Raw genomic sequence first — 13,008 nt, 5'->3', positions numbered from 1 at the left:
AGGTCCAATCGGAACCCTAACCAGATCTGTATACCTAGCCCTCAACATAACCCTAACCCTAGGTCCAATCGGAACCATAACCGGAACTCTAACCCTCGTCCTCAACATAACCCTAACCCTAGGTCCAATCGGAACACTAACCAGATCTCTAACCCTAGCCCTCAACATAACCCTAACCCTAGGTCCAATCGGAACCCTAACCGGAACTCTAACCCTAGCCCTCAAAATAACCCTAACCCTAGGTCCAATCGGAACCCTAACCGGATCTCTAACCCTAGCCCTCAACATAACCCTAAGCCTAGGACCAATCGGAACCCTAAATGGATATCTAACCCTTCCCCTCAACGTAACCCTAACCCTAGGTCCAATCGGAACCCTAACCGGATCTCTAACCCTAGCCCTCAACATAACCCTAACCCTAGGTCCAATCGGAACCCTAACCGGATCTCTAACCCTAGCCCTCAACATAACCCTAACCCTAGGTCCAATCGGAACCCTAACCGGATCTCTAACCCTAGCCCTCAACATAACCATAACCCTAGGACCAATCGGAACCCTAAATGGATATCTAACCCTTCCCCTCAACGTAACCCTAACCCTAGGTCCAATCGGAAGCCTAACCGGATCTCTATCCCAAGCCCTCAACATAACCCTAACCCTAGGTCCAATCGGAACCCTAACCGGATCTCTAACCCTAGCCCTCAACATAACCCTAACCCTAGGTCCACTCGGAACCCTAACCGGATCTCTAACCCTCGCCCTCAACATAACCCTAACCCTAGGTCCAATCGGAACCCTAACCGGATCTCTAACCCTAGCCCTCAACATAACCCTAACCCTAGGTCCAATCGGAACCCTAACCGGAACTCTAACCCTAGCCCTCAAAATAACCCTAACCCTAGGTCCAATCGGAACCCTAACCGGAACTCTAACCCTAGCCCTCAACATAACCCTAACCCAGGATCCAATCCGAACCCTAACCGGATATCTATCCCTAGCCCTCAACATAACCCCAACCCTAGGTCCAATCGGAACCCTAACAGGATCTCTAACCCTAGCTCTCAACATAACCCTAACCCTAGGTCCAATGGGAACCCTAAATGGATATCTAAAACTAGCCCTCAACGTAACCATTAACCCTAGGTGCAATCGGAACCCTAACCGGATATCTAACCATAGCCCTCAACATAACCCTAACCCTAGGTCCAATCGGAACCCTAACGGGATCTCTACCCATCGCCCTCAACATAACCCTAACCCTAGGTCCAATCGGAACCCTAACCGGATCTCTAACCCTAGCCCTCAACATAACCCTAACCCTAGGTCCAATCGGAACCCTAACCGGATCTCTAACCCTAGCCCTCAACATAACCCTAACCCTAGGTCCAGTCCGAACCCTAACCGGATATCTATCCCTAGCCCTCAACATAACCCTAACCCTAAGTCCAATCGGAACCCTAACCGGATCTCTAACCCTAGCCCTCAACATAACCCTAACCCTAGGTCCAATCGGAACCCTAAATGGATATCTAAAACTAGCCCTCAAAGTAAATATTAACCCTAGGTGCAATCGGAACCCTAACCGGATATCTAACCCTACCCCTCAACATAACCCTAACCCTAGGTCCAATCGGAACCCTAACGGGATCTCTACCCCTCGCCCTCAACATAACCCTAACCCTAGGTCCAATCGGAACCCTAACCGGATCTCTAACCCTAGCCCTCAACATAACCCTAACCCTAGGTCGAATCGGAACCCTAACCGGAACTCTAACCCTAGCCCTCAACATAACCCTAACCCTAGGTCCAATCGGAACCCTAACCGGATCTGTATACCTAGCCCTCAACATAACCCTAACCCTAGGTCCAATAGGAAACCTAACCGGATCTCTAACACTAGCCCTCAACATAACCCTAACCTTAGGTCCAATTGGAACCCTAACCGGATCTCTAACCCTAACCCTCAACATAACCCTAACTCTAGGTCCAATCGGAACCCTAACCTGATATCGAACCCTAGCCCTCAACATAACCCTAACCCTAGGTCCAATCGGAACCGTAAACGGAACTCTAACCCTAGCCCTCAACATAACCCTAACCCTAGGTCCAATCGGAACGCTAACCGGATCTGAATACCTAGGCCTCAACATAACCCTAACCCTAGGTCCAATCGGAAACCTAACCGGATCTCTAACACTAGCCCTCAACATAACCCTAACCCTAGGTCCAATCGGAACCCTAACCGAATCTCTAACCCTATCCCTCAACATAACCCTAACCCTAGGTCCAATCGGACCCCTAACCGGATCTGTATACCTAGCCCTCAACATAACCCTAACCCTAGGTCCAATCGGAAACCTAACCGGGTCTCTAACCCTAGCCCTCAACATAACCCTAACCCTAGGTCCAATCGGAACCCTAACCGGATCTTTAACACTAGCCCTCAACATAACCCTAACCCTAGGTCCAATCGGAACCCTAAACGGATATCTAACCCTAGCCCTCAACATAACCCTAACCCTAGGTCCAATCGGAACCCTAAACGGAACTCTAACCCTAGCCCTCAACATAACCATAACCCTAGGTCCAATTGGAACCCTAACCGGATCTCTAACCCTAGCCCTCAACATAACCCTAACCCTAGGTCCAATCGGAACCCTAACCGGATCTCTAACCCTAGCCCTCAACGTAACCCTAACCCGAGGTCCAATCGGAACCCTAACCGGATATGTATACCTAGCCCTCAACATAAACCTAACCCTAGGTCCAATCGGAACCCTAACCGGATCTGTATACCTAGCCCTCAACATAACCCTAACCCTAGGTCCAATCGGAACCCTAACCGGAACTCTAACCCTCGCCCTCAACATAACCCTAACCCTAGGTCCAATCGGAACACTAACCAGATCTCTAACCCTAGCCCTCAACATAACCCTAACCCTAGGTCCAATCGGAACCCTAACCGGATCCCTAACCCTAGCCCTCAACATAACCCTAACCCTAGGACCAATCCGAACCCTAACCGGATCTCTACCCCTCGCACTCAACATAACCCTAACCCTAGGTCCAATCGGAACCCTAACCGGATCTCTAACCCTAGCCCTCAAAATAACCCTAACCCTAGGTCCAATCGGAACCCTAACCGGATCTCTAACCCTAGCCCTCAACATAACCCTAACCCTAGGACCAATCGGAACCCTAAATGGATATCTAACCCTTCCCCTCAACGTAACCCTAACCCTAGGTCCAATCGGAACCCTAACCGGATCTCTAACCCTAGCCCTCAACATAACCCTAACCCTAGGTCCAATCGGAACCCTAACCGGATCTCTAACCCTAGCCCTCAACATAACCCTAACCCTAGGTCCAATCGGAACCCTAACCGGATCTCTAACCCTAGCCCTCAACATAACCATAACCGTAGGACCAATCGGAACCCTAAATGGATATCTAACCCTTCCCCTCAACGTAACCCTAACCCTAGGTCCACTCGGAACCCTAACCGGATCTCTAACCCTCGCCCTCAACATAACCCTAACCCTAGGTCCAATCGGAACCCTAACCGGATCTCTAACCCTAGCCCTCAACATAACCCTAACCCTAGGTCCAATCGGAACCCTAACCGGAACTCTAACCCTAGCCCTCAAAATAACCCTAACCCTAGGTCCAATCGGAACCCTAACCGGAACTCTAACCCTAGACCTCAACATAACCCTAACCCTAGGTCCAATCCGAACCCTAAGCGGATATCTATCCCTAGCCCTCAACATAACCCTAACCCTAAGTCCAATCGGAACCTTAACAGGATCTCTAACCCTAGCCCTCAACATAACCCTAACCCTAGGTCCAATCGGAACCCTAAATGGATATCTAAAACTAGCCCTCAACGTAACCATTAACCCTAGGTGCAATCGGAACCCTAACCGGATATCTAACCCTAGCCCTCAACATAACCCTAACCCTAGGTCCAATCGGAACCCTAACGGGATCTCTACCCATCGCCCTCAACATAACCCTAACCCTAGGTCCAATCGGAACCCTAACCGGATCTCTAACCCTAGCCCTCAACATAACCCTAACCCTAGGTCGAATCGGAACCCTAACCGGATCTCTAACCCTAGCCCTCAACATAACCCTAACCCTAGGTCCATTCCGAACCCTAACCGGATATCTATTTCTAGCCCTCAACATAACCCTAACCCTAAGTCCAATCGGAACCCTAACCGGATCTCTAACCCTAGGCCTCAACATAACCCTAACCCTAGGTCCAATCGGAACCCTAAATGGATATCTAAAACTAGCCCTCAACGTAACCATTAACCCTAGGTGCAATCGGAACCCTAACCGGATATCTAACCCTAGCCCTCAACATAACCCTAACCCTAGGTCCAATCGGAACCCTAACGGGATCTCTACCCCTAGCCCTCAACATATCCCTAACCCTAGGTCCAATCGGAACCCAACCGGATCTCTAACCCTAGCCCTCAACATAACCCTAACCCTAGGTCGAATCGGAACCCTTACCGGATCTCGAACCCTAGCCCTCAACATAACCCTAACCCTAGGTCCAATCGGAACCCTAACCGGATCTCTAACCCTAGCCCTCAACATAACCCTAACCCTAGGTCCAATCCGAAACATAACCGGATCTCTAAACCTAGCCCTCAACATAACCCTAACCCTAGGTCCAATCGGAACCCTAACCGGACCTCTAACCCTAGCCCTCAACATAACCCTAACCCTAGGTCCAATCGGAACCCTAACCGGATCTGTATACCTAGCCCTCAACATAACCCTAACAGTAGGTCCAATCGGAACCCTAACCCGATCTGTATACCTAGCCCTCAACATAACCCTAACCCTAGGTCCAATCGGAACCCTAACCGGATCTCTAACCCTAGCCCTCAACATAACCCTAACCCTAGGTCCACTCGGAATCCTAACCTGATCTCTAACCCTCGCCCTCAACATAACCCTAACCCTAGGTCCAATCGGAACCCTAACCGGATCTCTAACCCTAGCCCTCAACATAACCCTAACCCTAGGTCCAATCGGAACCCTAACCGGAACTCTAACCCTAGCCCTCAACATAACCCTAACCCTAGGTCCAATCGGAACCCTAACCGGAACTAACCCTAGTCCTCAACATAACCCTAACCCTAGGTCCAATCCGAACCCTAACCGGATATCTATCCCTAGCCCTCAACATAACCCTAACCCTAGGTCCAATCGGAACCCTAACAGGATCTCTAACCCTAGCCCTCAACATAACCCTAACCCTAGGTCCAATCGGAACCCTAAATGGATATCTAACCCTAGCCCTCAACGTAACCATTAACCCTAGGTGCAATCGGAACCCTAACCGGATATCTAACCCTAGCCCTCAACATAACCGTAAACCTAGGTCCAATCGGAACCCTGACGGGATCTCTACCCCTCGCCCTCAACATAACCCTAAACCTAGGTCCAATCGGAACCCTAACCGGATCTCTAACCCTAGCCCTCAACATAACCCTAACCCTAGGTCGAATCGGAACCCTAACCGGATCTCTAACCCTAGCCCTCAACATAACCCTAACCCTAGGTCGAATCGGAACCCTAACAGGATCTCTAACCCTAGTCCTCAACATAACCCTAACCCTAGGTCCAATCGGAAACCTAACCGGATCTCTAACACTAGCTCTCAACATAACCCTAACCCTAGGTCCAATCGGAACCCTAACCGGATCTCTAACCCTAGCCCTCAACATAACCCTAACCCTAGGTCCAATCGGAACCCTAACCGGATCTCTAAACCTAGCCCTCAACATAACCCTATCCCTAGGTCCACTCGGAAACCTAACCGGATCTCTAACCCTCGCCCTCAACATAACCCTAACCCTAGGTCCAATCGGAACCCTAACCGGATCTCTAACCCTAGCCCTCAACATAACCCTAACCCTAGGTCCAATCGGAAACCTAAACGGATATCAAACCCTAGCCCTCAACATAACCCTAACCCTAGTTCCAATCCGAACCCTAACCGGATATCTATCCCTAGCCCTCAACATAACCCTAACCCTAAGTCCAATAGGAACCCTAACACGATCTCTAATCCTAGCCCTCAACATAACCCTAACCCTAGGTCCAATCGGAACCCTAAATGGATATCTAACCCTAGCCCTCAACGAAACCATTAACCCTAGGTGCAATCGGAACCCTAACAGGATATCTAACCCTAGCCCTCAACATAACCCTAACCCTAGGTCCAATCGGAACCCTAACGGGATCTCTACCCCTCGCTCTCAACATAACCCTAACCCTAGGTCCAATCGGAACCCTAACCGGATCTCTAACCCTAGCCCTCAACATAACCCTAACCCTAGGTCGAATCGGAACCCTAACCGGATCTCTAACCCTAGCCCTCAACATAACCGTAACCCTAGGTCGAATCGGAACCCAAACCGGATCTCTAACCCTAGTCCTCAACATAATCCTAACCCTAGGTCCAATCAGAACCCTAACCGGATCTGTATACCTAGCCCTCAACATAACCCTAACCCTAGGTCCAATCGGAAACCTAACCGGATCTCTAACCCTACCCCTTAACATAACCCTAACCCTAGGTCCAATCGGAACCCTAACCGGATCTGTATACCTAGCCCTCAACATAACCCTAACCCTAGGTCCAATAGGAAGCCTAACCGAATCTCTAACACTAGCCCTCAACATAACCCTAACCTTAGGTCCAATCGGAACCCTAAACGGATCTCTAACCCAAACCCTCAACATAACCCTAACTCTAGGTCCAATCGGAACCCTAACCTGATATCGAACCCTAGCCCTCAACATAACCCTAACCCTAGGTCCAATCGGAACCGTAAACGGAACTCTAACCCTAGCCCTCAACATAACCCTAACCCTAGGTCCAATCGGAACGCTAACCGGATCTGTATACCTAGGCCTCAACATAACCCTAACCCTAGGTCCAATCGGAAACCTAACCGGATCTCTCACACTAGCCCTCAACATAACCCTAACCCTAGGTCCAATCGGAACCCTAACCGAATCTCTAACCCTATCCCTCAACATAACCCTAACCCTAGGTCCAATCGGACCCCTAACCGGATCTGTATACCTAGCCCTCAACATAACCCTAACCCTAGGTCCAATCGGAAACCTAACCGGGTCTCTAACCCTAGCCCTCAACATAACCCTAACCCTAGGTCCAATCGGAACCCTAACCGGATCTGTATACCTAGCCCTCAACATAACCCTAACCCTAGGTCCAATCGGAACCCTAACCGGAACTCTAACCCTCGCCCTCAACATAACCCTAACCCTAGGTCCAATCGGAACACTAACCAGATCTCTAACCCTAGCCCTCAACATAACCCTAACCCTAGGTCCAATCGGAACCCTAACCAGAACTCTAACCCTAGCCCACAAAATAACCCTAACCCTAGGTCCAATCGGAACCCTAACCGGATCTCTAACCCTAGCCCTCAACATAACCCTAAGCCTAGGACCAATCGGAACCCTAAATGGATATCTAACCCTTCCCCTCAACGTAACCCTAACCCTAGGTCCAATCGGAACCCTAACCGGATCTCTAACCCTAGCCCTCAACATAACCCTAACCCTAGGTCCAATCGGAACCCTAACCGGATCTCTAACCCTAGCCCTCAACATAACCCTAACCCTAGGTCCAATCGGAACCCTAACCGGATCTCTAACCCTAGCCCTCAACATAACCATAACCCTAGGACCAATCGGAACCCTAAATGGATATCTAACCCTTCCCCTCAACGTAACCCTAACCCTAGGTCCAATCGGAAGCCTAACCGGATCTCTATCCCAAGCCCTCAACATAACCCTAACCCTAGGTCCAATCGGAACCCTAACCGGATCTCTAACCCTAGCCCTCAACATAACCCTAACCCTAGGTCCACTCGGAACCCTAACCGGATCTCTAACCCTCGCCCTCAACATAACCCTATCCCTAGGTCCAATCGGAACCCTAACCGGATCTCTAACCCTAGCCCTCAACATAACCCTAACCCTAGGTCCAATCGGAACCCTAACCGGAACTCTAACCCTAGCCCTCAAAATAACCCCAACCCTAGGTCCAATCGGAACCCTAACCGGAACTCTAACCCTAGCCCTCAACATAACCCTAACCCAGGATCCAATCCGAACCCTAACCGGATATCTATCCCTAGTCCTCAACATAACCCTAACCCTAGGTCCAATCGGAACCCTAACAGGATCTCTAACCCTAGCTCTCAACATAACCCTAACCCTAGGTCCAATCGGAACCCTAAATGGATATCTAAAACTAGCCCTCAACGTAACCATTAACCCTAGGTGCAATCGGAACCCTAACCGGATATCTACCCCTCGCCCTCAACATAACCCTAACCCTAGGTCCAATCGGAACCCTAACGGGATCTCTACCCATCGCCCTCAACATAACCCTAACCCTAGGTCCAATCGGAACCCTAACCGGATCTCTAACCCTAGCCCTCAACATAACCCTAACCCTAGGTCCAATCGGAACCCTAAATGGATATCTAAAACTAGCCCTCAACGTAACCATTAACCCTAGGTGCAATCGGAACCCTAACCGGATATCTACCCCTCGCCCTCAACATAACCCTAACCCTAGGTCCAATCGGAACCCTAACGGGATCTCTACCCATCGCCCTCAACATAACCCTAACCCTAGGTCCAATCGAAACCCTAACAGGATCTCTAACCCTAGCCCTCAACATAACCCTAACCCTAGGTCCAATCGGAACCCTAAATGGATATCTAACCCTAGCCCTCAACGTAACCATTAACCCTAGGTGCAATCGGAACCCTAACCGGATATCTAACCCTAGCCCTCAACATAACCCTAACCCTAGGTCCAATCGGAACCCTAACCGGATCTCTAACCCTGGCCCTCAACATAACCCTAACCCTAGGTCGAATCGGAACCCTAAACGGATCTCTAACCCTAGCCCTCAACATAACCCTAACCCTAGGTCGAATCGGAACACTAACCGGATCTCTAACCCTAGTCCTCAACATAACCCTAACCCTAGGTCCAATCGGAACCCTAACCGGATCTGTATACCTAGCCCTCAACATAACCCTAACCCTAGGTCCAATCGGAATCCTAACCGGATCTCTAACCCTAGCCCTTAACATAACCCTAACCCTAGGTCCAATCGGAACCCTAAGCGGATCTGTATACCTAGCCCTCAACATAACCCTAACCCTAGGTCCAATAGGAAACCTAACCGGATCTCTAACACTAGCCCTCAACATAACCCTAACCCTAGGTCCAATCGGAACCCTAACCGGATCTCTAACCCTAGCCCTCAACATAACCCTATCCCTAGGTCCAATCGGAACCCTAACAGAATCTCTAACCCTAGCCCTCAAAATAACCCTAACCCTAGGTCCAATCGGAACCCTAACCGGATCTCTAACCCTAGCCCTCAACATAACCCTAACCCTAGGTCCACTCGGAACCCTAACCGGATCTCTAACCCTCGCCCTCAACATAACCCTAACCCTAGGTCCAATCGGAACCCTAACCGGATCTCTAACCCTAGCCCTCAACATAACCCTAACCCTAGTTCCAATCGGAACCCTAACAGAATCTCTAACCCTAGCCCTCAAAATAACCCTAACCCTAGGTCCAATCGGAACCCTAACCGGATATCTATCCCTAGCCCTCAACATAACCCTAACCCTAAGTCCAATCGGAACCCTAACAGGATCTCTAACCCTAGCCCTCAACATAACCCTAACCCTAGGTCCAATCGGAACCCTAAATGGATATCTAAAACTAGCCCTCAACGTAACCATTAACCCTAGGTGCAATCGGAACCCTAACCGGATATCTAACCCTAGCCCTCAACATAACCCTAACCCTAGGTCCAATCGGAACCCTAACGGGATCTCTACCCCTCGCCCTCAACATAACCCTAACCCTAGGTCCAATCGGAACCCTAACCGGATCTCTAACCCTAGCCCTCAACATAACCCTCACCCTAGGTCGAATCGGAACCCTAACCGGATCTCTAACCCTAGCCCTCAACATAACCCTAACCCTAGGTCCAATCGGAACCCTAACCGGATCTCTAACCCTAGCCCTCAACATAACCTTAACCCTAGGTCCAATCGGAACCCTAACCGGATCTCTAACCCTAGCCCTCAACATAACCCTAACCCTAGGTCCAATCGGAACCCTAACCTGATCTCTAAGCCTAGCCCTCAACATAACCCTAACCCTAGGTCCAATCCGAAACATAACCGGATCTCTAAAACTAGCCCTAAACATAACCCTAACCCTAGGTCCAATCGGAACCCTAACCGGACCTCTAACCCTAGCCCTCAACATAACCCTAACCCTAGGTCCAATCGGAACCCTAACCGGATCTTTATACCTAGCCCTCAACAAAACCCTAACCCTAGGTCCAATCGGAACCCTAACCGGATCTGTATACCTAGCCCTCAACATAACCCTAACCCTAGGTCCAATCGGAACCCTAACCGGATCTCTAACCCTAGCCCTCAACATAAACCTAACCCTAGGTCCAATCGGAACCCTAACCGGATCTCTAACCCTAGCCCTCAACATAACCCTAACCCTAGGTCCACTCGGAACCCTAACCGGATCTCTAACCCTCGCCCTCAACATAACCCTAACCCTAGGTCCAATCGGAACCCTAACCGGATCTCTAACCCTAGCCCTCAACATAACCCTAACCCTAGGTCCAATCGGAACCCTAACCGGAACTCTAACCCTAGCCCTCAAAATAACCCTAACCCTAGGTCCAATCGGAACCCTAACCGGAACTCTAACCCTAGCCCTCAACATAACCCTAACCCTAGGTCCAATCCGAACCCTAACCGGATATCTATCCCTAGCCCCCAACATAACCCTAACCCTAAGTCCAATCGAAACCCTAACAGGATCTCTAACCCTAGCCCTCAACATAACCCTAACCCTAGGTCCAATCGGAACCCTAAATGGATATCTAACCCTAGCCCTCAACGTAACCATTAACCCTAGGTGCAATCGGAACCCTAACCGGATATCTAACCCTAGCCCTCAACATAACCCTAACCCTAGGTCCAATCGGAACCCTAACCGGATCTCTAACCCTGGCCCTCAACATAACCCTAACCCTAGGTCGAATCGGAACCCTAAACGGATCTCTAACCCTAGCCCTCAACATAACCCTAACCCTAGGTCGAATCGGAACCCTAACCGGATCTCTAACCCTAGTCCTCAACATAACCCTAACCCTAGGTCCAATCGGAACCCTAACCGGATCTGTATACCTAGCCCTCAACATAACCCTAACCCTAGGTCCAATCGGAATCCTAACCGGATCTCTAACCCTAGCCCTTAACATAACCCTAACCCTAGGTCCAATCGGAACCCTAAGCGGATCTGTATACCTAGCCCTCAACATAACCCTAACCCTAGGTCCAATAGGAAACCTAACCGGATCTCTAACACTAGCCCTCAACATAACCCTAACCCTAGGTCCAATCGGAACCCTAACCGGATCTCTAACCCTAACCCTCAACATAACCCTAACCCTAGGTCCAATCGGAACCCTAACCTGATCTCTAACCCTAGCCCTCAACATAACCCTAAACCTAGGTCCAATCGGAACGCTAACCGGATCTGTATACCTAGGCCTCAACATAACCCTAACCCTAGGTCCAATCGGAAACCTAACCGGATTTCTAACACTAGCCCTCAACATAACCCTAACCCTAGGTCCAATCGGAACCCTAACCGGATCTCTAACCCTAACCCTCAACATAACCCTAACCCTAGGTCCAATCGGAACCCTAACCTGATCTCTAACCCTAGCCCTCAACATAACCCTAAACCTAGGTCCAATCGGAACCGTAAACGGAACTCTAACCCTAGCCCTCAACATAACCCTAACCCTAGGTCCAATCAGAACCCTAACCGGATCTCTAAACCCAGCCCTCAACACAACCCTAACCCTGGGTCCAACCGTAACCCTTACCGGATCTCTAACCCTAGCCCTCAACATAACCCTAACCCTAGGTCCAATCGGAACCCTAACCGGAACTCTAACCCTAGCCCTCAACATAACCCTAACACTAGGTCCAATCGGAACCCTAACCGGATATCTATCCCTAGCCCTCAACATAACCCTAACCCTAGGTCCAATCGGAACCCTAACCGGATCTGTATACCTAGCCCTCAACATAACCCTAACCCTAGGTCCAATCGGAACCCTAACCGGATCTGTATACCTAGCCCTCAACATAACCCTAATCTTAGGTCCAATCGGAACCCTAACCAGATCTCTAACCCTAGCCCTCAACATAACCCTAACCCTAGGTCCAATCGGAACCCTAACCGGATCTGTATACCTAGCCCTCAACATAACCCTAACCCTAGGTCCAATCGGAAGCCTAACCGGATCTGTATACCTAGCCCTCAACATAACCCTAACCCTAGGTCCAATCGGAACCCTAACCGGATTCTAACCCTAGCCCTTACCTTAACCCTAACCCTAGGTCCAATCGGAACCCTAACCGGAAATCTAACCCTAGCCCTCAAAATAACCCTAACCCTAGGTCCAATCGGAGCCCTAACCGGAACTCTAACCCTAGCCCTCAACACAACCCTAACCCTAGGTCCAATCCGAACCCTAACCGGATATCTATCCCTAGCCCTCAACATAACCCTAACCCTAAGTCCAATCGGAACCCTAACAGGATCTCTAACCCTAGCCCTCAACATAACCCTAACCCTAGGTCCAATCGGAACCCTAAATGGATATCTAACCCTAGCCCTCAACGTAACCATTAACCCTAGGTGCAATCGGAACCCTAACCGGATATCTAACCCTAGCCCTCAACATAACCATACCCCTAGGTCCAATCGGAACCCTAACCGGATCTCTAATCCTAGCCCTCAACATAACCCTAACCCTAGGTCGAATCGGAACCCTAAACGGATCTCTAACCCTAGCC

This window comes from Miniopterus natalensis, chromosome 8, assembly GCF_054644295.1.
Source record: "Miniopterus natalensis isolate mMinNat1 chromosome 8, mMinNat1.hap1, whole genome shotgun sequence".
Lineage (NCBI taxonomy): Eukaryota > Metazoa > Chordata > Mammalia > Chiroptera > Miniopteridae > Miniopterus > Miniopterus natalensis.
This window is presented reverse-complemented; position numbering follows the sequence as displayed.